At 32.6% G+C, this 27,354-nt stretch overlaps 1 pseudogene; it reads left to right on the forward strand.

Annotated features, from left to right (window-relative positions):
- LOC145297874 (uncharacterized) overlaps positions 1-24,553 on the forward strand; it is a 35,536-nt pseudogene extending 10,983 nt beyond the window's left edge.
- Positions 24,554-27,354: the final 2,801 nt, after the last annotated feature.

Below are 27,354 nucleotides of genomic sequence, written 5' to 3' on the forward strand. Positions count from 1 at the left end.
AGGTTACGTTTTCTTATGCCAACCTTGTGAGAATACTTACTGATTTTATCATGGCCTTTTTCTTATTCATTTATGAAATAAGAAAAATTAACGTCTGTGGCAAAAGTAAGTCAAGTATGAAAATAAACAATGACATATGTCCAAATATAATATAAAAGAGTTGTAACGAACCTTTAGGGGAAGGAGACTTTGATAGCAGATTTTTTTTATTACGTGTCATATATGAGATAGAAATAATGGATCACTGTAAACACATTTGCCGCAGGTGTTTCCACGAATATTCATTGCGCTTGAAATATCACGCGTGATTAACGTGAAGTTCTCGTCGCCCATGGTAATATTCCAACCGTCGTATTCTTTTCTTGTCTTGGCTATCAAGATTGGCTGCAATCGAGTCGCCGATATTTATGAACAATGCGCGTATGATTCAGAAACGCCCGTAACGAAAAATCTATTCCTAGCTACTCTCTCGTTATATCACATAAACGGATATTCTTACTACTACCAATAATAGCCCCCCCCATCCAGCTGCATATTTTTACTAGTATATGAGTTACCTCCAATAAGTTTCCAAACTTTCTTTGTACAACTACTTAAAATTGTCGTAGACCCTTTAAAGTTGAGATGAATGACCATTTTTTTATGATTACAGGTTTGAATAAACAGCTACAGCAGGAATGAAAATACACCCTACTAAAGCCTGATTGTCACCGCTGATGCATTTCAAAAATGCAACCTGGCCGTGAGGACACTTTAGAAGAATGATATGCAATAAAATTCAGTTTTAAACTTGGGAGAATGTCACAGAACGCACGGAATACTTTAGATTGCTTTTGGACCATCTTGCATAAATCGCGCATCAAATTTTGAGTGGCATAAGAGATTCATAGAAGGCAAAGATTCTGTGAGGGGTTATGAGAGGTGTGAGAGGAGTCAGGAAGTAAGGAAACCAGACGTAATTGTCCAAAAAACAATTTCACGGATAAGGATGGCCGTGTGTCTATAGAAACAATAAGTGAACAGTTTCATGGCAGTGTGGGGACTGTACACACAATTATTCGCAGGGAACCGAAAATGCGGAAGATTTGCGCGAAGTTTGTCCCTAGGGTAATCCATCCTTGTCGCAGACTATTTGACCAAGATAGGCATCAAGACAGTTCCTCACACTCACTATAGTCCATACCTTGCTCCCTGTGACTTTTGGTTATTCCCTAAGTTCAAATGAAACCTTAGAGGCTGTCGTTATGCGACAATTAAGGCGACGAAAGAGGCTTTGACGATTCATTGATATGCTTATATAGGAGTACTTCTATGGGGCCTTCCAGAAGTAGTTGGAACAATACAAAAATGTGTTGCAGCTGGAGGAGATTACTTTGAAGGTGACTAGAGTTTCACGTGTGTACTATTAATAAAAGTGCCCACAGGAAAAATGTCTAGAAATGTATTAAAGACACCTTCTATATAATGTAAGTGTTAAATTTGTTCATCAACAGCAGATTGTGACATTTTTTGTTGACATGCGTTACCCCATTCCACTAAAAGAAAACTTAATGTGCAGAAAGTAGACCCCATAACAACAAAACAAATATTAACTACTTCCCGAACTACAGATAGTACTTTTTACCATGACTCATGACAACAGAATATATACCGTGCCTCTAAATGGATCATTGAAATATAGCACTACTGTACTTCCTTATCAAAGTTTGCTTCAATGCTCTTTTAGTTGGATATGATCTATACACACGGATAAAACATAACGCAGATGTTATACAATCGAAACAGAACGAGATCATGCTACTTCTGTAAAGTGAGGTCGAAATTCCGTCCAAATCCCTTACTTTGACAGAAACATTAAGACGATCAAAGGTTACATCAACCGAAACGTTGTCAAAATAACACTCAGGATGAGAGCAGTAGTCCAATGAATCCAAATAATACAAACAAAGACTAGCATAGGGATTTTAGAATATCTTTGTATAACATTATGATTACCAGTGTGGATTTTTAATGGCGAATCACAACTTATCAAGACCAGAAGCCACTCGAGATTACGCTTGGATGAGTCGAAAGGAAAGCTAATTGAAAGATGAAGAGCTTAATAAAAGAATCAAATGAACTAAAGTGTCATTAGACCAGGTTATTCTAAGGGAGTACTGTAGAACGTTATAATTCTAAGGGAGTACTGTAGAACGTTATAATTCTAAGGGAGTACTGTAGAACGTTATAATTCTAAGGGAGTACTGTAGAACGTTATAATTCTAAGGGAGTACTGTAGAACGTTATAATTCTAAGGGAGTACTGTAGAACGTTATAATTCTAAGGGAGTACTGTAGAACGTTATAATTCTAAGGGAGTACTGTAGAACGTTATAATTCTAAGGGAGTACTGTAGAACGTTATAATTCTAAGGGAGTACTGTAGAACGTTATAATTCTAAGGGAGTACTGTAGAACGTTATAATTCTAAGGGAGTACTGTAGAACGTTATAATTCTAAGGGAGTACTGTAGAACGTTATAATTCTATAGATTATCGAGACATTGTATGACTTTGAAGAAGTCATATTTTCATAAACACATGCGTAGAGTTATAATTAGAACACTATAATAGAAATAAACATGACTTAAAAAATTTATGTTGCAAAATTTGGATTATTATTAGTACCAAACACTGCAAATTATATTTAATGCCCGATCGTATGTAAGATTATAAATATAATGTCTGTCGAGTGTAAGAGTGTAAAAAAGAAATCAATATTCCTGCTTATTTATATATTTTTCTTAGCATCTGACAGTTTAAGTGAGCTGTAATCATTAATAAGTACGTTGTCACCATTTTACCCGAGGATATAAGAGAAGCCATATTGACGCAATCTTAAAGTGCCTAGTTTATGAATAAATGATAGCATTACTGCGAATAAGCGACTCCAGAGACGTTGGACGGAGCGTTGTCGGACGGAGCTGTTCAGATGTGGAAACACCTTCGCATCTCTGGAACTAACTTTATCACGTGAGAAGCAGCCAAGATGGCGACCTAATACCTTCATTTGATTTTCTTTTATTTTCAGTACTGATACACTTGAGCCTGCGTTAAATACTCCTTTGGGGTGTCCTTGTAACTTTATTAATGAAAATATGGAATGATTAATTATTAAGATATCTAAAGTATTTATCACCCCAAAGTAGATATTTTAACAAGTTTATTATTTGTTTATTTAGATTGAATATGATGTAATTCTACACGTCATTACGACTAATGTGTAGGAATTTGTATAAAAAATAAATTTAAATCTCTTTCTGTCACAATGAGGTTTGTTAATTGAAACATGTTTTTTTTTCTGAACGAACCTACTGCAAATTGTGATGAAAATTGATACAGCTAATAGAAATTTGGGCAACCCCTTTCGCCTAAAATTAACTCGGAAATAAACCCGTCATTTTAAATAAATACCCAACTGTTGTTTTTGATATTTTTTATTATTTTTATTTTATTTATCTGATAAATTCAGACAAAATATAACTTGTATTCATAATTGTAAATACGAGGTTCATTAGTTTTTATTATATAAACCTATCAGACAAATATTAAATACAATACAATATTGAATTTATTGAGAACAATTTTACATTGCGAACATTTTCCTTTTTAAACCATACACATCTCCCAAAATAATATAGGATCACTCGGGGTATAGTTTCAAAATTACATCGGCATGTAAGATATAGTAATAGGGCATTATGAATCAAAGACAAACGTGTTTCAAACGTCACCGTTGACAAAATACTGTTTTTAAGCTTCAGAATTACACACAAAGCCATCATCATCTATGATATAAGTCTCACCTGTATGTTTAAATGTATGAATGTATGTACGTCTGCCTCAAACTTTCGACAAAGGTGACGGATTTTCACGAAATTGATATCGTTTTGAAGTTCGATCCTTCGGATGATAAATATAGAAAAATTGGCTAAAAACATCAATTCCTTCACACCAACTAGGTTCTTTGCTACATGGAAGGCTCGCATTTTGTCGCCGATATTTTCGAAAGTCATCCCCTCTTTTCGATTTATTAGCCTTAATTTAAACATTCGCCACTTCTGATTTGGAGATGGGCGCAACAGGAAAGATGTAACGTTTGTTTAGTAAAGCCTAGAGATTGCAACACTCGGTATCTTATGAAATAAGGTATATACGAAATACGGTATATATATATATATATGTATATATATATATATATATATATATATATATATATATATATATATATATATATATATATATATATATATATATATATATACAGGGTGTCCCCCAAAAAGCTGATGGTTAAAAAAATTCATAACATTCTTAATTTTTTATATTTTTCTTTTCTTTTTTCAGATCATCCAGAGTAACCCTTCCAAAGTCATCATGAGTCGTTACACTACCGGGAAGCGGATATTTATCGTAGAGTCGTATTTTGGGTTGAATGAGTTAATATCAGAAACTTAAAGCGAATTTAGAAGAAACTTCAACACAAGAAATTCCCCTACTCCCAATGCAATGGCTCGATTTCATGAGCGTTGGTCTGCATGTGACCCCCTTAAATCTGGTAGACTTCTTACGGCAAGAAGCGATGAGAATCGTCAGAGATTAGCAGAGAGTGTGGCCGAAGATCCATCCACATCGGTAAGAAGTCAAATTGGGGTCTCTCGATCATCTCTTCACAGAATGCTTCATGAAGAGGGCTGATTTCCATATAAAATTCAATTGGTGCAAGAGCTTCAGCCAAACGATACGGAACAAAGGCTGGAATACGCCATGCAATTCTAAGATTTGGCCAATGGGGATCCGATCTTTCTTTAAAACCTGATTATGTCACATGAAGACTATTTCAATCTGAATGGGTTCATAAATAAGCATAATTGCAGGATTTAGGGATCAGAAAATCCCCACGCAACAGCACAACGGCAATTACACCCCCAAAAGTGTACAGTATGGTGTGGAGTAACGGCAGATGAAGTAACCGGAATTGGTGGACATTTGAGTAACATCATTTTTCATAACTAAAATTAGACCTTGTGAAAAACATACCGTAGATTAAGTTGTGTAAATAAAATTAGAATAAGTAGACTATGATATCTTACTATATTTCGAAAATCACGGGGAGACTCATCTACCTACATAAAAAAATCGGTAAGCATAACTTAAATACTGTGGAAGTTAATCTGGTCACGTATAATTCTGGGGAAGTTAATCTGGTTACGTATAATTCAGTAAATTTTCATATACCAATGAATTTTTAAGCCAAAACGAGATGACTTTAAATGTAAGCTACAAAATTATCATATTTCATAATTGAGCATTCACATACTGTATTAACAAAACCAAGACTTCAAAAAAGGAATTGATAGCAATAAAAAGTGTATTTCATTGTAAGTTACAATTTTTTCAAGACTAGTTGAACAATTTCAAGCATTAAGGCGTTTGAAAATTTTCACATAACCAGCCTTTCTTCAGACTTCTTGAATAAAAAAAACCACTTTAACAATAGAACATTATTTAAAGAAATTTCCCTTAAAGGACAAGAAGCATGCAAAACATTTATCCTGGACGCATCCTTGTCAAGCTCTATAGTTATTTCGATAAAAATATGCGTCATGTTTTTAGTTGGTGTCTTTTGGTATTTGGTCCAGATATCTGGGAGCTGATAACATGCTCTCTGGATATGTTTTACAGTTGGAAGTTTGTCTTAAATAGTCCATATCCTCTCGATATGTATTGCTGTTACTAGATATTGCTTTACATTATATGGATGGTGGTAATTGAAGTTTCGATATTTTCCAGTGCAAGCTGGCTTTCGATATGCAGATGACTTACCCTTCTGAGCAGTTATCACCAGATGTCGGAAGGGTAATTTGCAATTATGTTCCTTTCCGCCATAAACTGTGTAGATGGATGAACATAGTTCACATTGTCTAATAATGTTTAAATGTTCACTTAATAAGACCAACGTACGACTATGGCATCCACATTGTTGAGTTCGGTGGTGGTGATCTTTATATCATATCTTCAAAGTAATTCATATATACATTTGCCAGTACAGAGGACAGTGATTTCGTCTCTAGACCTTCTTCCTGCCGAGATATACCAGATCCCATCACGAAGGTCAACATCTCGATTATATAGTCAATTGGTATGAAAGTGCGTTCCTTCAGTATCTGAAGTCAATTTATTCCATATTATATCAAAGTTGCGTCAGTGAGTACTCTCGTGAAAAGACTCACTACATTTAACCTCACCATCTGGTTGAAATAAATGTGAGCATTGTTTATTGTTTTTCCAGTAAATGAGCTGAATGAAATACGACGGAGATTTTTCTATGATTGGGTGATTGTATCTATCAGGAATCGACTATGGTGGCATGCTGAACTTCGGCCACTGGCAATGGCCTTAAGAGAATGCCGTCTTTGTAAACCTTAGAAAGGCCGAATACATGTGATATTTAAAAAAATTGTATTAGGTCCTTATTTTTACTAAGAATCTATGGCGGCTTCTTTTATGTTTTTAAAGTCGGATTTATTATAGTAACCGCCGATGTCCCAATATCTTGGGTCCTGGATATGACCTTAAACTATATCCGATGGTGAGGCCCCAACATGCGGGCTTTGAGGAGTGTGGAGCCACTGTTTAATTATTATTGCTCCCAGGTCCATTCTGACCCGGAGTGGTAATACATGTTAGGGTCTTAACTATGGGTTTAATAGAAACGTATATTAAAAAAATAAATATATTCTACTAAGATTTTTCTTAAAAATCACTGGATTCGGCATTAAATAACCTGAAAGGGTTGATATGCCGTCAAACAAAACCAAACCGAATATCTTAGAATCTTTCGCTCTATTTATTAAAATTGTAGTACTGGTCTTTTTCTACTAGTAGTTTTTTTATTATCATAACTAGCTTGTGGCTTCATAGTAAACACTTCTACCTTTGAGTAGTTAGGTTTGGAGGTTTGGAGTTCACAAGTGTATGTCTCATTTTTTATCTTAGCTCATTTCCTTGTGTAATATAAAACTGTAATGTTACACGCTCGTATCAAAATGTGTTTGTTATAATAAGATCGAGAACATATATTGTTTCTCGTCTCTCATAACCGTGTGTGCTCGAGTGCTTGCATATGTACAATTCGTCGTCCTCTGTAAGCAAATACCTTTCGTAACACGGTAATAACTGCGCGTAAATCTCTTGTACTCTCTATAGACAAAATAAAGTTTATTTCAGCATTCACTACGTCGAAGACTCGTTGCGATTCTCGCTAGTTTACCATCTTAAGGAATTGTATTGATTTCTTGCTACATCCACCGGCAATGTGACATCCCTGCTTTCTCCTGTAGATACCCCCATATCTAATCGTCGCGCTCGAGGCAAGTGTCTACCTTTGTCGCTACCCCCGAACGGCCTGCCTCGCTTCTATTCAAATCTCACGCTCCGAACGTAAATCTGGCTAATCTTGCTAAATCACGTACCTACGAAACGAAAACCTTTTGCAGGCGGATGAATGTCGTTGACTACTCTGACATAACCCCACGAGCCCTTTTCCAAAACAACCTGCAGCTATTTCGTGACGGAATTTTGAACTCGAAATAAATTAATATCTGAATAACAAACCCCGTTACTTAAATCGATCACTAGTACGGCTCTGTTGTAGAACACTCCTCCATTTCCCTAACAAAAATAATCTCAGGATTTTTTACACCCTACCAACAAAGGTCAGATACAATCAACACTTTTACAATTCGCCCAGTCCGCGACCGGTCTCCATTATTTCCATGCTGGAATCTCTACGACCGTACGAATGGCATCCCGGGATAAGAGTCAAATTATTACAGGATGAATGTTGGTTTTATTGTACAGTCATCTCTCATTAAATGACGTCAGATGCCCTTAGATCGTTTCTACCACAAATATCCAAACAGCTCTTCAGCTCTTGACGAACCATTGTCTTATCGACCATCTGGCCCCTCTCTTCAATGGGCGTCGACAAACTACTGTCGGAATACTGCTCACACCATACACATTTCCGATGTAATTACTCAATCGATCGTATATATCTTTCATATTTAAATCTCATAAGTGAATTAAAACAGAAGCACAATTTCTTGAAATGCTCAGCACCTAATTAGAGATGTTGATCACAGCACCTAAGGTCCATGTTCTATTATAGTTGCTCAGATAAACCGACTCTCTCGGCACAGACCTCGGATAAACACCTTTCACTTCACTTAGCTATACCCTAACTTCTCACGAAAGACGAGAGTCAACTAAGCATCAAAGCCCTACGCCAAACCAACAGCCCCCCCTACAGTTAAACCCCCAATGATATGATCCGTGGTCAGAGGCGCACGACTATTTCTAACATCCAAGTTGAAACGCTTCCGAATACACAACCTCGGGTTATTTCCATTAATACTACACAGTAACTTAATAACGGTAACGTATCAGCCTCACACTGCAACTGTCGAATTCTAACAGTGTGCGAAAATGTAATCCAAAAATTGGCCACATGGGAGAACAAAACAACTCCATCAATTAACTCATCCTCGATCCTTACGTATTCGCACCACTTCTCCTTGACCTCCGATTGACCTCCTAGTCAAAACACCTCCCATCAGCACGTGTAGAAATTCCATGACTTACCTCCTCTCTCAGTAACCACAAGCAAGATCACGCGCTTTGTGCTGGACAGAAAAAGATACTCGATAGTTCCATTGGGCTGTTCTTATGACTCCACGAGAAAAATGTACACACCCCTATTTGGGTCTCCATAAACCCACGCCGTTTCACAAAATGTCGTTCGGAAAAAAATTGCAGCACCGTAAGATCGAAACAGATCCTTAACTCTGCTATGTAATCGGTTAGCAACTTTAAAATTATTTCCAATATGTTGTTTTCTTCAATAAGGATTTCTCAAAGATTACGACCTGTATGAAAACGAATATCAAGTATACGAATCACAATACATTTCAATAAAAAAATAAAAATAAAAAGATATTAAAAAATCTTTCAAGTTAACATGAAAAGAGAAAAAAAAACGAAACCTTTTGCTGGCAAAATAAGTATCCTCTTCAGAGCATGGCCATCGTTCAAAATAAAAAAAAAATTATTTTCACTGCCTGAATTGTTCAAAACAATTTCTTTTTTAAAGTTTATTTTTTCCACCAGTATTACAACAAAAAAGAAAAACCTGCATGCTACATAAAACAAACAAAAAAAACTATATTCCTCTTGCAAACACTCGCGTGTATGCGAATTCATTCGCCCTCTTGGACGAAATATTTTCGTTTTTCTGCGTTTGTGTGTATGTGTGTATGCGTGTGTGTGTGCGCGCGCGCGTGTGTGTATGAGCGTATTTTTTTTTCTCTTTTTATCGTCACGCAATCGCTACGCTTTTCATTCATTTTTTCTTTGTTGTGTGTTTGTGTGCGCACGGTGTTTTTCTTTTTTTTCTTTTCATGCCTCATCTAAAAACAGTTTTCCTTTCATTCTTTCCAATAACAAAATTGCGACATTACGCGGAATACTCATCTCTATCTTTTTTGGGGGATTTTTTCATGGTTTCCTTTTTCTAATTGTACTATTTTTTGCATATTTTTTAAAATTTTTAACTTGATTCCAAAGCGGTGAAAAAAAAAATTTAAAACAATAAATAAAAATAAATAAATAAATAAACGACGCGCGTGTCCTCAATACACGGTCATTGCACGAACAACCACTTTTTCGATTCTGTTTTCACTTTTAAACAAAAAACGTTGTTTTTCTTTTCTTTTGTTTCCGAACCTGAACGCTTTTACTGTGGTATTCAACTTCAAACATCAAACACGCCGTTCTATCTAGTTTCCTTTTACCTTTTATCGCCAGGACACAACGTATCTTTGTGGCACTTCGGCTCGCAATATGGTCCCAAGTCAGTTTACATTAAATGATAATAATATCTCTCTACATTTTTAAAGTGAAATTGTCTGTCTAATTGTGTGTGTGCGCGCGTGTGTGTGTGTACAATTCCCTACCAAACTACTCTGTCAATTTTCAATGTACAGACTCGGGATTTGACATAAGAGGTATTGAAATTTGGGAAAATCTTTGTAATCGGCCAGAAATTTGGGTATCAAGTTTAACGACATGACCTTGGAAAACTTTACCAAACTCCTCCGCCAATTTTGGGTCTAAATACTTGAAATTTTAAATGTAGATTACTTGGACATCGATCAATTTTTTAAATTCGATTTGAGCCCAAAATAATAAAGAGTAAGGGGTAAAAATTGGGGTCAAAGTTACAAAAAATTACCTCTGCGGTCTCTACCAAATTACTCAGCCAATTTTTGGTCTAAACATTTGAAATTTTGCATGAAGTATATTCAGACATAGAGCAAGCGTTTTAATAGGTTTTTGGACGATGATTTTGCTGCCAAGGGGTAAAGTTAAAAGATTTTACTTTGCAAACCATTCAGCCAATTTTGTGTCTTAACATTTGACATTTTACATAAAGTGGATTCAGACATTAAGCAAGCTTTTTAATCAGTTTTTGGCCGAAAATATGGCTACCAAGAGGTCACAGTTGAAAGAGTTGACCTTTGCAGGCTCTACCAAACTTTTTCGCCAATTTTGGGTCTAAACATTTTAAATTTTAGATGTAGGTCACCTGGACACGAGTCGAACTTTTTAATATATATCTACATATGCCGATAAAGTTATGAACAGTTCCTAGGGCCCGAGCGAAGCCGGGATGAACTGTAAATATATCTATAGAAGTCAAATTGTCTCTCTGTGTCTGTCTGTTTGTGTATTTTTCTCTTTCAGTCAATTTTAAGCCTACAGACTCAAGGTTTGACATACGAGGTATTGAGATCTGTGAAAATCTTGTTAGTACATCTTCGGCCAAAAATTTGGGTGTCAAGGGTCAAAGTAAAAGAATATGACCTTTGAAACCCTACCAAACTCCTCTGCTAATTTTGGGTCTAAACATTGGAAATTTTGGATGTAGGTAACCTGAATATGGGTCAAACTATTGAATATAAACTGTTATAATATAAAGCTAAACGTCTGTGGGGAAGCGTGTGTGTGCGTGTGTGTGGTCACGAATAGGCTCCTATATGGTTGACTGGTTTAAAAAACTAATTTCATATAATGATAGAAGATGTATCGAGGATCAGGAATGGGTATGTTTGATCTGGCAGAATGGTGGCACATTAAAATTGTGGGGTCTGCGTTCGCGCCTGGCCCCAAAGTATGGAAATATAAAAATAAAAAAAAACGTTTAAAAGGGTTTTTGATATAGATGTGGATAAGAATACTTTGATAAGTATGTTTCCACTTAAATAGGGATGGTATAATAAAATTGTAGGGTCTGCCTCGCACCTGTACTCCATGGAAATATGGCACAAACTGTAACAAAGACTTTTCATATCTATTTGCGTAAGTATACTTTGATAATTATGTTTCTGTTTGAAGAAATATTGTATAATAAAATTATTGGGTGTTCGTTCGCGCCTGACCTCAATAGAATGTAAATATATCACAAAGTTTAACAAGGTTTTTTAAAAGAGGTGAGAGTCCACAATAACACCTTAACTTTAATCTTAATTCACGTTAGCTTTTATTTATTTTTTGAGTTGAATGATATTGTGTCGAATAAATTCACCTCATAAATTCACGTTCTTATTAAAGTGAAAGCCCCCCCCCAAAAAAAAATATTCGTAACTTTAGACAATTCTCGACACAATTTTTTCATAACTGTTTTTTTCCTTCTCCACTTGCACGTGTCACTCTTTCGAAAATAGATAAATAGATAAATAATAAAAAATAAGAACGTTAATTTTTATTGTGTCAAAAGAAGGAAAAAATCCTGCTCACGCGATTACTTGTCTTTTTAAAAACATTTACATAACCTTTTTATTATTATTTATATATCTGTTTAAGCTTTTCTTGTCAGTGTACTAGAAGGAATTCGGTTGATTACAACCCTTTCTGCGTGTTCTGCGTGTTCTGCGTGTTCAATAGTACAACCTTGAATCCGACGGCGCAATACTACACCGTTCAATACTGTAAAACTGAAACAAAGCTGTTCTGCTTGAAAAGGGCGCCATTTTCTTCTTATTCATATTTATATCGATTCTTTGCTTTAAAAAACTAAAGTAATTACGTGTTTACATTTTAACATCGCATTTTGCTGTTTCTGATTATTTTACTAAAGTAAGTAAAGCTTTATTATTTTTCAAAACTGTTTTTGTTTCTTTCTTTTTCGATATTTCGTCCATATTATTTAGTAAGAGTGTTTATTAGGAAAGCCAACAAACGACTACTCGAAAAGATAAATATACAAGAAATAAATGTTAGCATAGTCAATAAAAGTTCAGTTCATATTTTTTTTGTTTTGAAATAGGTTTTAATGCTCTTTACTTGAAATAATTTCAGTGAACCAAAATTAAAACGAAATTTGAGGCGATAACTACTTAAATGAATTTTTATATAAACTACACATCGAATATTCCTCAAGCATAAAATAACAGAAAACACTAAAATATAATTCGTGAATTAATTTTTTTTTGCAAACTACTTAAAAATACAAACCAATGAACTTTTCTACCATAAAAGTAACTTTTATTGACTATGGTAACATTTATTTCTTGTATATTCATATTATTATATATATAACATTTTTTCTTTGTAAGGAAACATCATTTTGTTGGTCACTCTTGGCTACGAATGGAAACAAAGTTGATATAAAAAAATATATTTTCGCGAAAATTCTTTACTTTCATCATATTTTGCTTAGGGTAAAATTTTTGAGTATCAAAACCTTTCTCTTTACAACCCCTTCCTTTTCATAACCTATCATACCTTCATCAATCACAGTGCATTTTCTGTAGGCTGGTTTTGAGCCCAGTCAAGGACGGGTACTTCTGCAAGTATATATATATATATATATATATATATATATATATATATATATATATATATATATATATATATAGTCAGATAAAGTTATGAACAGTACATAGGACCCGAGCAAATCTGGGCTAAACTGCAAGTATATCTATAAAAGTGAAACTGTCTCTGTGTCTTTCTGTGTATATTTCCTTACCAAATTACTCTGTCAATTTTCAGTGTACAGTTCCGAAATTTGACATAAGTGGGTTGAGATTTCGGAAAATATTTTCAATCGGTTTCCGGAGAGAAATTTGGCTGTCAACGAGTCAAAGTTTAACGATTTTGCCTTCTAAAACTCTACCAAACTCCTCCGCAAATTTGGAATCTAAACACTTGAAATTTTAGATGTTGGTTCCTTGGACATGGATCAAGTTGTTTAGTTTGATTTGAGCCCAGAACAATAAATGTTACGGGGTCATAATTGGGGTCAAAGTTTAAACAAAAATTTGACCTCCAGCCAATTTTTGATCTAAACATTTGAAATTTTACATGACGTATATTCAGACACAGAGCCACCTTTTAAATCGATTTTTGGCCGACAATTTAGCTGCCAAGGTGTCTAAGTAAAAAGATTTTACCTTTGCGGTCTCTAGCTAACTATTCAGCCAATTTTGGGTCTAAACATTAGAAATTTTACATGTTCAGACATGAGGCAAGCTTTTAAATTACTTTTGGGGCGAAAACTTGAAAGAGTTGATCAAAGTTGAAAGAGTTGATCTCTACAGACTCTCCCAACTTTCCGCCAATTTTGGGTCAAAACACTTGAAATTTTAGATGTAGGTTACCTGGATATGAGTCAAATATATATATATATATATATATATATATATATGCAGATAAAGTTATGAACAGTAGATAGGGTCCGAGCGCAGCCGGGCTGAAATGTTAGTATATAATATAAGTGTTGGGATCCATACAAATTCTTAAAACTGTTTCTCTGGTTCGTTTCTGCAAATGTTTATAGTGTATCTAATAGTTCTTTATGTTTAAAAATGGCTTCTACAGTATGTAAACCAAATCTTGATTTTGCTATCCATGGAACATTACACGCTCGTATCAATATTCGTATTCGTGATAATAAGACTGTGCACATACCTTTTTCTCTCGTCTCTCCAGGTCATGTGTCCTCGAGTTGTTAGTGTCGGTAGCAATGTTCGCTACCCTTTGGAAACAACTGTATGATATTAAATTGACTCAAACCTGTGGTGCCTTCTTTGGATAAAATGAGTTTACTTTAGCATTCCCTCGGTCAAAGACGCGTCACCAATTCTTGTCTTAAACAGGCTAGTCTCTTCAATTCTTGTTACATTTCAATCCTCTTGTATTCTTACTACTTCCATTAACAACTACATCAGTCATCTTTGCGCACAAGGTAAGTGTCTGCTTTCGTCTCTAATCAAAACCAGGCTCTCTCGCTAATCTTGCCAACTAATGTTTCCATGAAACGAAAATCTCACGCCGGCCCCCCTCCTCCGTGGACTTCTCTAACGTAACCCTTTTCCAAGCTGTGTTCGCGACAGATATTTGAATTCGATATAATTTCGAAACTAAATAGTAGGCCCTTTCTCTAGAACTAGCTAAAACTGTCAGTCTGTATATAAAGGGTTCCAATTATAGGATACTTATGTCGATGAATTATTTTTTATCTACTGAAATTATCATATAAAATATCCGCTTTTATGGTTATGAAGATGAACCATTTATTGAGCACGGATATTTCAGAGGAAGTTCTCTGTCTCTTACTTCTAGGGACAATATTTCTAATTGGAAAATAGAGGACATGAAGTTTTATGTGCTTAACTTTCATTTTAAATTTTCCAATTTCCTTATTTGGTGAAATAAGACACCCTTAAATTCTTATTAAATTTAATATATATCATATAAGCATATTATCATGCTTATAGTGTATATCCAGGTATTCTTGGTTACAGTTTTTTCATCAGTTAATGATATAATTTCTAGAAAAACGGATGTTTTATATTTTAGCTGTAATTAATGTTCTTTCAAACGGTTGTTTTGGATTCTATCTCAGTACAAATCAGCATACCACATATTTATATAAAAATCTATAGACATTATATTTTGCTATATTCCTAATTTAGATAATATGGCTCTCGGGCTCCGCCAAATTTCTCGTGGAAAGTGAGTGAGGAAGAGATGAACTGAGATATGTCCGTTGTTATTGAGATGTGAAATATTTTGATAACAGAAGAATATTTTAGGGATAGATATTTAAAACAATGAAATATTTACAGTTCAATATTTATTTGATAAGATACTTGGAATTTAGTAATACTAGTTAAATAGTTATATGATAAATGGTTTGAAATTTTAGTTCCAAAAACACCTTTACCAAAACAATAAAACTGGGCTGGTTGCATGACGTTAAATAATTAACAAGAAACCGAGTTATCATATATTCCTGAAAAAAATACCAGTCAAATTTTTATAGTCAGCCGACTAGCGAATGAGAATTGATTAAAACTGGGGTTGTCGACCCAGAGAAAGCATTGATAGACCAACAAAGATGTAGAAAATAACGAGGTGTGGAAAACACTGAGGGGAGTCACAAACATGTTACGTGAATTATTACTTGGTGTTATGATGTTTCTTTCAGAGAAAAAGCAACCGTTACAGGAATTAAAGAAAATGAGGAACTGTAGGACAACATCAGCTAATCATAGGGCATGTACTATTTCTCTGCGCTACATACACAGTAATAGTAATTAAAATACACTATACCGTTTGTGAACAGTATATGTGTACACACTCACACGTGCAAGCACACAGAAAATAAACAAACGCTATATATTAACAATACAGAAAAGAGAAGATTATACATAATTTAAAGAGACTTTAAACGTTACAGCCCGATAACACACCGATGTCAATATATACATACACGTATATAATATATACGTTTAAGATTATACACAAATCAAGGGCCACGTTTACATAAACACGGTAATATATACAAAGTGTATAAAATCTATACTTAACCATTCTGGGAGATACTCGAAAAACGAACTTGAAAATAAAAAAAAGCCTTATAGAAATAGAAAACAAAATACTGTCGTGGGGCATACACAATATAAGAATTTTTCTAACAATATGGATATACCGGGAATAACCACTCTAGATTAATTTAATACGTTATATTATCATTAATTACAACAACTCTCATTCTCTGTCTGCCCTGTTTTGTTGTAAATATAAATAATTTTCTTTACTATATCCGTGGTCGACTCTTTTAGTTACGTCTGTTGACCCACCAAATATGGTGACGAGGCACTCAAATTAATAAAAGGAATGGCTAAAAATTGCATTCACCCAACAACACACCAATTTAAAGCAAAAAAAAAAAAGAATAAATATAAATTGATATTTACACACTGAAACTATCTGATAGCGAAGTGTCGTAGTAAACTAATCTTTCAACAAGTACAATGACAATACTTCACATAAGTCCTTAAGCAAATGATATGAAAAAAGGAAAAATCTCAAAACTGTACTTGAAGAATATTTCGATTAAAAGTAAGAAGTTTTATCTGTAAATTAGAGTTTCTCTAATTAGATGTTTGTTTTTTATTTCCATCTAAGTATAAAAACGTAAATTTGTTCAACTGTAATTAGTTAAATTACAGCTACTATTAGACAATAAAGTGAACAAAATTCAAGTAAATACACTTCGTTCTCGTACAATAGAGTCTAAGGATGGAGAATATAAAGCGTATTATCGTTCAGATGATGAAATCCCAGATAAGCCACCAGCGGAAACTATGAGAAAATTGTTATAACAAGTACATCAATATCTAAAATGAAACACCGTCAGTAAGAACAACACGATACATAAAAAGAACAACAAGAGAAATTAAAAGAAAAACAAAAGAAATTAAAAGAACAAGAAGAGAAATTAAAAGAACGCAAAAGAAATAAAAAGTACAAGAGAAATAAAAAGCAACAAGAGAAATAAAATGAACAACAAAAAATTAAAATAACAACGAGAGAAATTTAAAGAACAACAGGAGCAATTAAAAGAACAACAAGAGAAATTAAAAGAACAGCAAAAGAAATTAAAAGAACAACAAAAGAAATTAAAATAACAAGAGAAATTAAAAGAAGAACAAAAGAAATTAAAAGAACAACAAAACATATTAAAATAACAAGAGAAATTAAAAGAACAACAAAAGAAATAAAAAGAACAACAAAAGAAATTAACAGAACAACGAAATGAATAAAAAGAACAACAAGAGAAATTAAAAGAACAACAAAAGAAATTAAAAGAACAACAAAAGAAATTAAAAGAACAACAAGAGAAATTAAAAGAAAAACAAAAGAAATTAAAAGAACAACTAGAGAAATTAAAAGAACAACAAGAGAAATTAAAAGAGCAACAAAAGTAATTAAAAGAACAACAAAAGAAATCAAAAGAACAACAAGAGAAATTAAAAGAACAACAAAAGAAATTAAAAGAACAACAAAAGAAATTAAAAGAACAACAAGAGAAATTAAAAGAGCAACAAAAGTAATTAAAAGAACAACAAAAGAAATCAAAAGAACAACAAAAGAAATTAAAAGAACAACAAAAGAAATTAAAAGAACAACAAGAGAAATTAAAAGAACAACAAAAGAAATTAAAAGAACAACAAGAGAAATTAAAAGAACAACAAGAGAAATTAAAAGAACAACAAAAGAAATTAAAAGAACAACAAGAGAAATTAAAAGAACAACAAGAGAAATTAAAAGAACAACAAAAGAAATTAAAAGAACAACAAGAGAAATTAAAAGAACAACAAGAGAAATTAAAAGAACAACAAAAGAAATTAAAAGAACAACAAGAGAAATTAAAAGAACAACAAGAGAAATTAAAAAAACAAAAAAGAAATTAACAGAACAACAAAAGAAATTAAAAGAACAACAAGAGAAATTAAAAGAACAACAAGAGAAATTATAAGTACAACAAAAGAAATTAAAAGAACGACAAGAGAAATTAAATGAAATACAAGAAAAATTAAAAGAACAACAAAAGATATTAAAAGAACAACACTAGAAAATAAAAGAACAACAAGAAAAATAAAAAGAACAACAAGAGAAATTAAGATAACGACAGGAGAAATTAAAAGAACGCAAGAGAAATTAAAAGAACAAGGGAAATATAAAAAAACAAGAAGAGAAATAAAAAGAACAACAAGAGAAATTAAAAGAACAAGAGAAATTAAAAGAACAACAAGAGAAATAAAAAACAACAAAAGAAATTAAAAGAACAACAAGAGAAATTAAAAGAATAACAAAAGAAATTAAAAGAAAAACAAAAGAAATTAAAAGAAAAAGAGAAATTAAAAGAACAACAAAAGAAATTAAATAAAACAACAAAAGAAATTAAAAGAACAACAAAAGAAATTAAAAGAACAACAAGAGAAATTAAAAGAACAACAAAAGAAATAAAAAGAACAACAAGAGAAATTAACAGAACAATCAAAGAAATTAAAAGAACAACAAAAGAAATTAAAAGAACAACAAAAGAAATTAAAAGAACAACGAAAGAAATTAAAAGAACAACAAGAGAAATTAAAAGAACAACAAAAGAAATTAAAAGACCAACAAAAGAAATTAAAAGAACAACAAGAGAAATTAAAAGAAAAACAAAAGAAATTAAAGAACAACAAAAGAATTTAAAAGAACAACAAGAGAAACTAAAAGAACAACAAAAGAAATTAAAAGAACAACAAAATAAATTAAAAGAACAACAAGAGAAATATAAAAAAACAACTCGAGAAATTAAAAGAACAACAAAAGAAATTTAAAGAACAACAAAAGAAATTAAAAGAACAAGAAGAGAAATTAAAAGAACAACAAAAGAAATTAAAAGAATAACAAGAGGAATTAAAAGAACAACAAGAGAAATTAAAATAACAACAAAAGAAATTAAAAGAACAACAAGAGAAATTAAAAGAACAACAAAAGAAATGAAAAGAACAACAAGAGAAATTTAAGAACAACAAGAGAAATTAAAAGAACAACAAAAGAAATTAAAAGAACAACAAGAGAAATTAAAAGAATAACAAGAGAAATTAAAAGAACAACAAGAGAAATTAAAAGAACAACAAGAGAAATTAAAAGAACAAAAAAGAAATTAACAGAACAACAAAAGAAATTAAAAGAACAACAAGAGAAATTAAAAGAACAACAAGAGAAATTATAAGAACAACAAAAGAAATTAAAAGAACGACAAGAGAAATTAAATGAAATACAAGAAAAATTAAAAGAACAACAAAAGATATTAAAAGAACAACACGAGAAAATAAAAGAACAACTAAAAAAATAAAAAGAACAACAAGAGAAATTAAGATAACGACAGGAGAAATTAAAAGAACAACAAAAGAAATTAAAAGAACAAGGGAAATTAAAAAAAACAAGAAGAGAAATGAAAAGAACAACAAGAGAAATTAAAAGAACAAGAGAAATTAAAAGAACAACAAGAGAAATAAAAAACAACAAAAGAAATTAAAAGAACAACAAGAGAAATTAAAAGAATAACAAAAGAAATTAAAAGAAAAACAAAAGAAATTAAAAGAAAAAGAGAAATTAAAAGAACAACAAAAGAAATTAAATAAAACAACAAAAGAAATTAAAAGAACAACAAAAGAAATTTAAAGAACAACAAAAGAAATTAAAAGAACAACAAGAGAAATTAAAAGAACAACAAAAGAAATAAAAAGAACAACAAGAGAAATTAAAAGAACAACAAAAGAAATTAGAAGAACGACAAGAGAAATTAAATGAAATACAAGAAAAATTAAAAGAACAACAAAAGAAATTAAAAGAACAACAAAAGAAATTAACAGAACAACAAGAGAAATTAAAAGAACAACAAGAGAAAATAAAAGAACAACAAAAGAAATAAAAAGAACAACAAGAGAAATTTAAATAACGACAGGAGAAATATAAAGAACGCAAGAGAAATAAAAAGAACAAGAGAAATTAAAAAACAACAAGAGAAATAAAAAGAACAACAAGAGAAATTAAAAGAACAACAAAAGAAATTAAAAGAATAACAAGAGAAAATAAAAGAACAACAAGAGAAATTAAAAGAACAAGAGAAATTAAAAGAATAAGAAGAGAAATTAAAAAAAACAACAAAAGAAATTAAAAGAACAACAAAAGAAATTAAAAGAACAACAAGAGAAATTTAAAGAACAACAAAAGAAATTAAAAGAACAACAAGAGAAACTAAAAGAACAGCAAGAGAAATTAAAAGAACACCAAAAGAAATTAAAAGAACAACAAAAGAAATTAAAAGAACAACAAGAGAAACTAAAAGAACAACAAAAGAAATTAAAAGAATGACAAAAGAAATTAAAAGAACAACAAAAGAAATTAAAAGAACAACAGCAGAAATTAAAAGAACAAGAGAAATTAATGTTATATTTACATTTGTATTATTATTGTTTTTGTTGTTATTATTCGTTGTTATTGTTGTTTGTTAAAAGTGCATGTTGAGAGAGTCTTAGAGAGTCTTAGTGAGAGTTTTTTTGTTGTGTCTTAGGGGGATGTTGTGAGAGATTGTTAGTTGTATTAAGATATTCATATATATTAAAATGTTCATACTTAGAAGTGTAGATATGTACTATAGAGTTCACATTGTAGATATGAGATGTGTATGTCAAGACATTTTATAACACATGATATACAAGACATAAAATAACAATTTTCACTTTACCTTTTCTCAAGTTTCTAACTATATCTAGAACTTCCCATTTTCCATGACGTCATACACATGTTAAAACATGTGTCTTCTTTCACGTGTTCTGGACTGCGTGTCCAAAACTTTTCCTTTGTTCACAAAAGGAATTTTAACCTATATTCCCAGTAACCTATATTTCCAATATGTTAAAAACATGTTTATTAAATTATCTTGTATAGTTGTATTCCTCAATTGAATTTTTCATAACCAAATTGACAACGCACATTCTTTTCTTGAAACTATTTTATCTCTAAGCTAAACAATGGTTTGTTTTACATTCCATTTTCTAATTCTCTCTTGTAATCTATTTCTAACCCTAATTTACGAGGTTCGAATTTCGTCTATTCTATTTCATTTTCATTTTAACTAAATCTCTCTATTTTTATACTTACATGAAAAGGGGACAGCCTCTATCATGTAACATCCCTCCCTTCCATATTTCACAAAAAAATGTATGCATTTTTAAATTTAGTACATTTTTTTCTACATTTACACCAACACAGCTAGGAAAGATCAGGCTAAAAAAATCTCTTTCAGTCATCCCTCTTCGGCCGACTTCACAATTATTATATTTTTATAAGATCAGAACCTTTCTGATCTTCTTGGCATTTACTTTCACATCAGCTACTTTCCAGCTACCCATATGCCGCAGACTAGAGGTTTCCACCTCCCTCGAAATGGACGACTCCCTTCGTCCCGAAAGTGTCCTGATCGTCTCTTTCCGCATGGTTAGTCTTATCAAGTATGTCTTTGTTTTTTATTCTATAACTATCTTATACGGGACGTACCAAAGCTCATAACCAATCTTCTTGGTTGGCTTTAACTATCAAGATATACCTTTTTTTCACTCATACGGATTCACTCGGATTTCCTTGCTTGGATTCTTGAAACTTCGACGAGGATTTCTTTTGCGCCACAACACCTTAATTGCGCCTAAATTCTATCTAATTGCCCGATTTTTTGTGATTTTTTTCTCTCACCAGAGCTTCCAAGATCCAGCAGATATATCCCACATTCATGCGTCTCCGAAAAAAAAATACAAGGTTATATCTTTCTTACGTACTCTACGGTATATTTTTCCTGTCTCTCACTTCATTAAGCTATATGTGATTGCCTCGGGACTACCTATCATCGGTTTACTGTTCCCCTTAAGAATTTTCGTATTCTTTCCAACGCCTGTTTATTAATTAAGCCAAGTCTTACCACTTGCTTGGAGTCGTTACGTGCAACCAGCTTATTTTAAGCACTTAATTAACCAGGTTCCCAAATTTTTCGAATAGGGGCACATCTTGTGCTTATCAATCCCTACCAAGTCACTTTTCTTGGAAAAATATCATAGAATCTCTAAACAAACAAAAAACAAAAACCAAATGCTAAAATAAAACATCTTTCTTACGGCTTATCACGTCTAAACACTCTCTAAATACCCGTTTACGTAATTTTAATTCTTGTCCCCCTTCTAAAATTCTAACTGAATCTGTAAGCCAACCTTACGTTTTAACTAGTTTTATTTTCTCCTAGACTGTTTAAATCTAATGTATATTTACTGATAACTTTGAATTCTTGCTGTGAAAATCAATGACATTTACATTAAGTATACATTTACAATATTGTTTAAAACACATTTTCAAAAGAAAATTCCTTAATACATTTAAACATTTTGCAACAAAACACAAAAAAATAATAAAAATCCGTTACATTATACATTTCAAAAGTCCGTTGACACAAAACAAAAAATTGTCCCTTTTTCAAAGACCAGAACAATTAAAACACACTAAAAAGCCGAAAATTATACACAATGCATAAATTTGATTTTCATTTCTGCATCTTTCCTTTTTCTATAGTGTATTTTATTGTATTTATTTATTTATTCATTCTTTCTTTTAATACTCGAGAATTTTAAATGTACTTTCGACTTTTGACACTAAATTGTTATTTATTATGATTGACAGTTTCTCTTAACAATTCAGACATTAACACACATTTTTATGAATGACACTGCCCTATTTTCTATTTGTTTTTATTTTATTTATGAATGAAATATTCGTGGGCAGATTTTTTGAACTGACCGTATCTCTTTTATCATTCATTACGGCATATCGGCCTTTTTTCTTTTTTATATTTTCTTGTAAACTTTAGTTTTCTGTGTGCGTGTATGTTCAATTTTTTTCTTTTTGTTCGCATTTCTGTGATCGTTTGCTGCTTTTTTCCGTGGTATTATTTATTTATTTTTTTAAATTATCTTGCTCCCTTTTAAAACGTTGTGTTTCTTTTTTTTCCGTGGTTCCGAAGTTTTTTTTTTTTTTAACTCACCCTTGCTGTGTGGTTTGGTCGCTACGGCTCCAAATTGTATTTATTGTATTTACCCCAGGTTCGGTTTTGCATCGTTGATGCAAATTGGTCGACGGGCACCAAATCGCGTTTGTTACGTTGCACCAAATTGTGTTTGTTATATAGGGGTTTCATTATTATTATTATTATTATTATTATGATTATTATTATTATTATTATTATTATTATTATCATTATTATTATTATTATTCTGTTTCTTGTTGTTGTTATATCGTTATTGTTCGTTGTTTTTGTTCTTTGTTAAAAGTGCATGTTAGAGAGTCTTATCATTCTTGTTGTTATTGTTCGTTTTGTCGTTCGTTGTTACTGTTATTGTTAGGTCTTATTAAAAGTGATAGTCTTAGAGAGAGTTTTATTAAGAGGGATGTTGTTGTAAGAGATTGTTCGTTTTATAATGATATTCATATATATTACAAATGTTCATACTTAGAAGTGTAGATACGAGATGTGCATGTCAAGACATTTTATAACACATGATATACAAGACATATAATAACAATTTTCACTTTACCTTTTGGTAGAATTACAACACATAGACGACGTTTATAAAAACACATGATGGGTTTATTTCTTCTCACGACCGGCCGTGGATTTCTGAGTCAAGAATTCAAAGCTTCACATAGTAAGTTTCAAAAGTGACCGTCTCGCTTCTAGACGTTCGAATTCCAACTGGACTGTCGTCTCCGTCCCCAAACTCCCTCTGAGTTTCTCTCAAGTTTCTAACTATATCTAGAACTTCTCATTTTCCATGACGTCATACACATGTTAAAAATGTGTCTTCTTTCACGTGTTCTGGACTGCGTGTCCAAAACTTTTCCTTTGTTCACAAAAGGAATTTTAACCTATATTCCCAGTAACCTATATTTCCAATATGTTAAAAACATGTTTATTAAATTATCTTGTATATTTGCATTCCTCAATTGAATTTTTCATAACAAAATTGACAACGCACATTCTTTTCTTGAAACTATTTTATCTCAAGTGTTTTACATTCCATTTTCTAATTCTCTCTCGTAATCTATTTCTAAACCTAATTTACGAGGTTCGAATTTCGTCTATTCTATTCCATTTTCATTTTAACTAAATCTCTCTATTTTTATACTTACATGAAAAGGGGACAACCCTTATCATGTAACATTAAGAGAACAACAAGAGAAATTAAAAGAACAACAAAAGAAATTAAAAGAACAACAAGAGAAATTAAAAGAACAGCAAAAGAAATTAAAAGAACAACAAGAGAAATTAAAAGAACAACAAAAGAAATTAAAAGAACAACAAGAGAAATCAAAAGAACAACAAAAGAAATTAAAAGAACAACAAAAGAAATTAAAAGAACAACATAAGAAATTAAAAGAACAACTAGAGAAATTAAAAGAACAACAAAAGAAATTAAAAGAACAACAAAAGAAATTAAAAGAACAACAAAAGAAATTAAAAGAACGACTACAGAAAAATCAAGATTTTCTTCGCAGACATCTAAAAAAATAAACGATCTGTCAAGTGCAAGACTACGTTTTCGCAGAGCACTATAAGGAGCACTATGGAGACCTTTCCCGACATTTGTGAGAGAAAACAAAACGTTCGACTCTTTCTTTACAATGTATAGAAAACTTTTGAATGTTAATTGCGAAGACTGACCTGATGCAAAAGAAATTCCACTAAATTTATTAAAGTTAGGTGCAACTGAACACAGCAGATTTGTAGACTGTACCCTACTTAAAGAACTCACATAGTTTGAGTTTGCGGAAATCGTGAGGTTACTATCAGACCCTTTGAATTTTCATTCTATAAAAGCTTCACTTCGCACTTCGAAATAAACCAATGATATTGAACATCATTGGCGACCTCCCGGTTACATTTCCAGAAACCAAAATCGAAGCACAAACGGGTGACATTAAAAGTAAGATTACTATGAAGGAAATAAATGTTTCTGGCGTATTCTAATTTTGTGAGGAGGTCTTGCTATACAATGAAACAGTAGTAATTCCTAAACCTTGATAAACACATTTTTCGAAATTTCAACAAAGGAAAAATTCGAATAAAAAGCTTTATGAGAAGCTACATGTACTGGCCGAACATGGGTGAAGATTTCACGGAGAAGATTGGCTCTTGAAAAAGTAGCACTGTAGCTTAAAAAGTAAAAACAAAAAAAAGCGGCAAAAGGCGGTAAAAAGCGGCGAAAAGTGGCGAAAGTGATAAAAGCGGTAAAAACACCTTCTATCACATTCAAGCCTTGTCCAAAACTAACCAACCCTAGTCAGTGATCTACATCAATGTTTTAGCTCCCGTCATAAACCATTACTACTTAATCCTAGTTAATAGAATGAACATCAATCGATTTTATACACGAAATATTGATTCGTTTCGGTGTGGTAGACTGAATTATAAGTAATAACGGAACACAGTTATAATCTGCAAAAATCAAGATATTTTATAGTATTTTCTAAATTAAGCATATGACTAATACTCATTATATCCCTAAGTGAAACGGACAGGCCGAGAGATTTTTTACAGCCTTAAAAGAGCTCTAAAAATAGTACACGTTATCATAACAGATAAAGTCTTACAAAAATTCTTGCAAGCGTATAGACTTCCGCCAGATAAGAATACTTTGACGGCAGTCTCACCTACTGACACTATATTCGCACAGAAGGTGTGGCAAGTTTTTGATAAACTCCTTTTGAAAAAAATAAAATTTACGTAAGATCACATAGGTACCTAAAAGATAGTGGGAATAAGTATTTAAAAAACTAATAAAACAATACTTCATAAACACGAACAAAATTTAATAAAACAACACTTCATAAACATGAACAAACAAGGTTTGAGACATAATCATAAAAGCTATCAAACCAGTAAAAAGGTCGCTCAGATGACACTACCGATACATTATCCGTAGAAGAAAAGCCAGTCGAGGCTATCTTTGAGACGTTCGATAAATCGAACACCAAAAGCAGCGATTACCGGATAGAAAGACAATGCATTGACCCATTAATTACACTGGGCTGCATTTGGAAAAATAAATTTGCAACAGAAATGTTATTAACATTTTTCATTGCAGTTTCGCATAGTAAACGCATAAAGCATACCCATTTTTTTAAGGAGGTTCTCATTTTTTTGTAACAGTTGGCACAATATTTATCAGATTCATTGTAAAGAATGCATCCAATTTGAAGTTAGAAAGCAGCTATTCCCTCTTGAAATGCACGCTTTCGCGACATTCTCTTGTGTGCTGGCCTTGCAGGAGATGTTGTCCAGCTTCTTTGAAGAGACCAGCATCAATCAGCCATCATGGTCACACTCCAATTGCCTTGATAGCGGCGCTCCATATCGGATATATCCTGATGGAACCTCTCTCCCTGTTCCTCACTGTATTCACCCAAATTAGCAGGAAAGTAGTCAAGGTGACTGTGCAGGAAATGTATTTTTGATGCTCATGCGTGTGCCAGCAGTCTCGTATGCTTGAAGCATATTCTCAACCCGTTCCTGGTAGTCATCAGATTTTCTGTTGCCTAAAAACCCTGTCACAACTAACATTCCCAAGCTCTTCTTTCACGAGGTGTCAGTGCTTCATTAAATCCGGTATCAGACATAAGTTCACGAATCTGTGGTCCAACAAATATGCCAGCTTGTACTTTAGCATCACTGACAAGAGGGAATATATTGGAAAGGTATTTAAACCCTTCTCCATCTTTCGCAAGTGATTTCACAAAATTTTTCATCAACCCCAGCTTTATGTGAAGGGGAGGCAGAAGCACCTTCTCTGGTGGTACAAGTGGTAGTGTTTTGACGTTATGGCGGCCAGGAACAAATTCCGTCCGTTGTGGCCATTCCCTTTGTCGGTAATGTACGGAATCTGCACGGCTGTCCCACAAGCACAAAAAGCATGGATATTTTGTGTAGCCCCCTGCATTCCTAACAAAATGGTCAGAACTTTTAGGTCACCACAGAGAAGCCAGTTGTGATCTTGATATTGTATGTTGTTAAGAAGAAGTGACATGGTATCATAGGTTTCTTTCAGGGTAACAGAATGAGCAATGGGCAATGATGCTACGTTTTTACCATAAAAAAGTAGCACAACTTTTAGACTTCTGGTGGAGGAATCTATAAAGAGCCTTCATTCTTCACGATGGTATTCTTTACCCATGTGTTCTACAAGACCTGAAACATCGTGGCAATATACCATGTCATCGGACTTGGTAAAGTACTGCACGAATTCCTGCTCTCGATGCCGATACTGTGCAAAGTGTGTATTACGTACCAAAAGATTTGTCTCTTTTAACCTTGAA

Source organism: Euprymna scolopes, chromosome 18, assembly GCF_053919585.1.
Source record: "Euprymna scolopes isolate OS-2025 chromosome 18, ASM5391958v1, whole genome shotgun sequence".
Classification (NCBI taxonomy): domain Eukaryota; kingdom Metazoa; phylum Mollusca; class Cephalopoda; order Sepiida; family Sepiolidae; genus Euprymna; species Euprymna scolopes.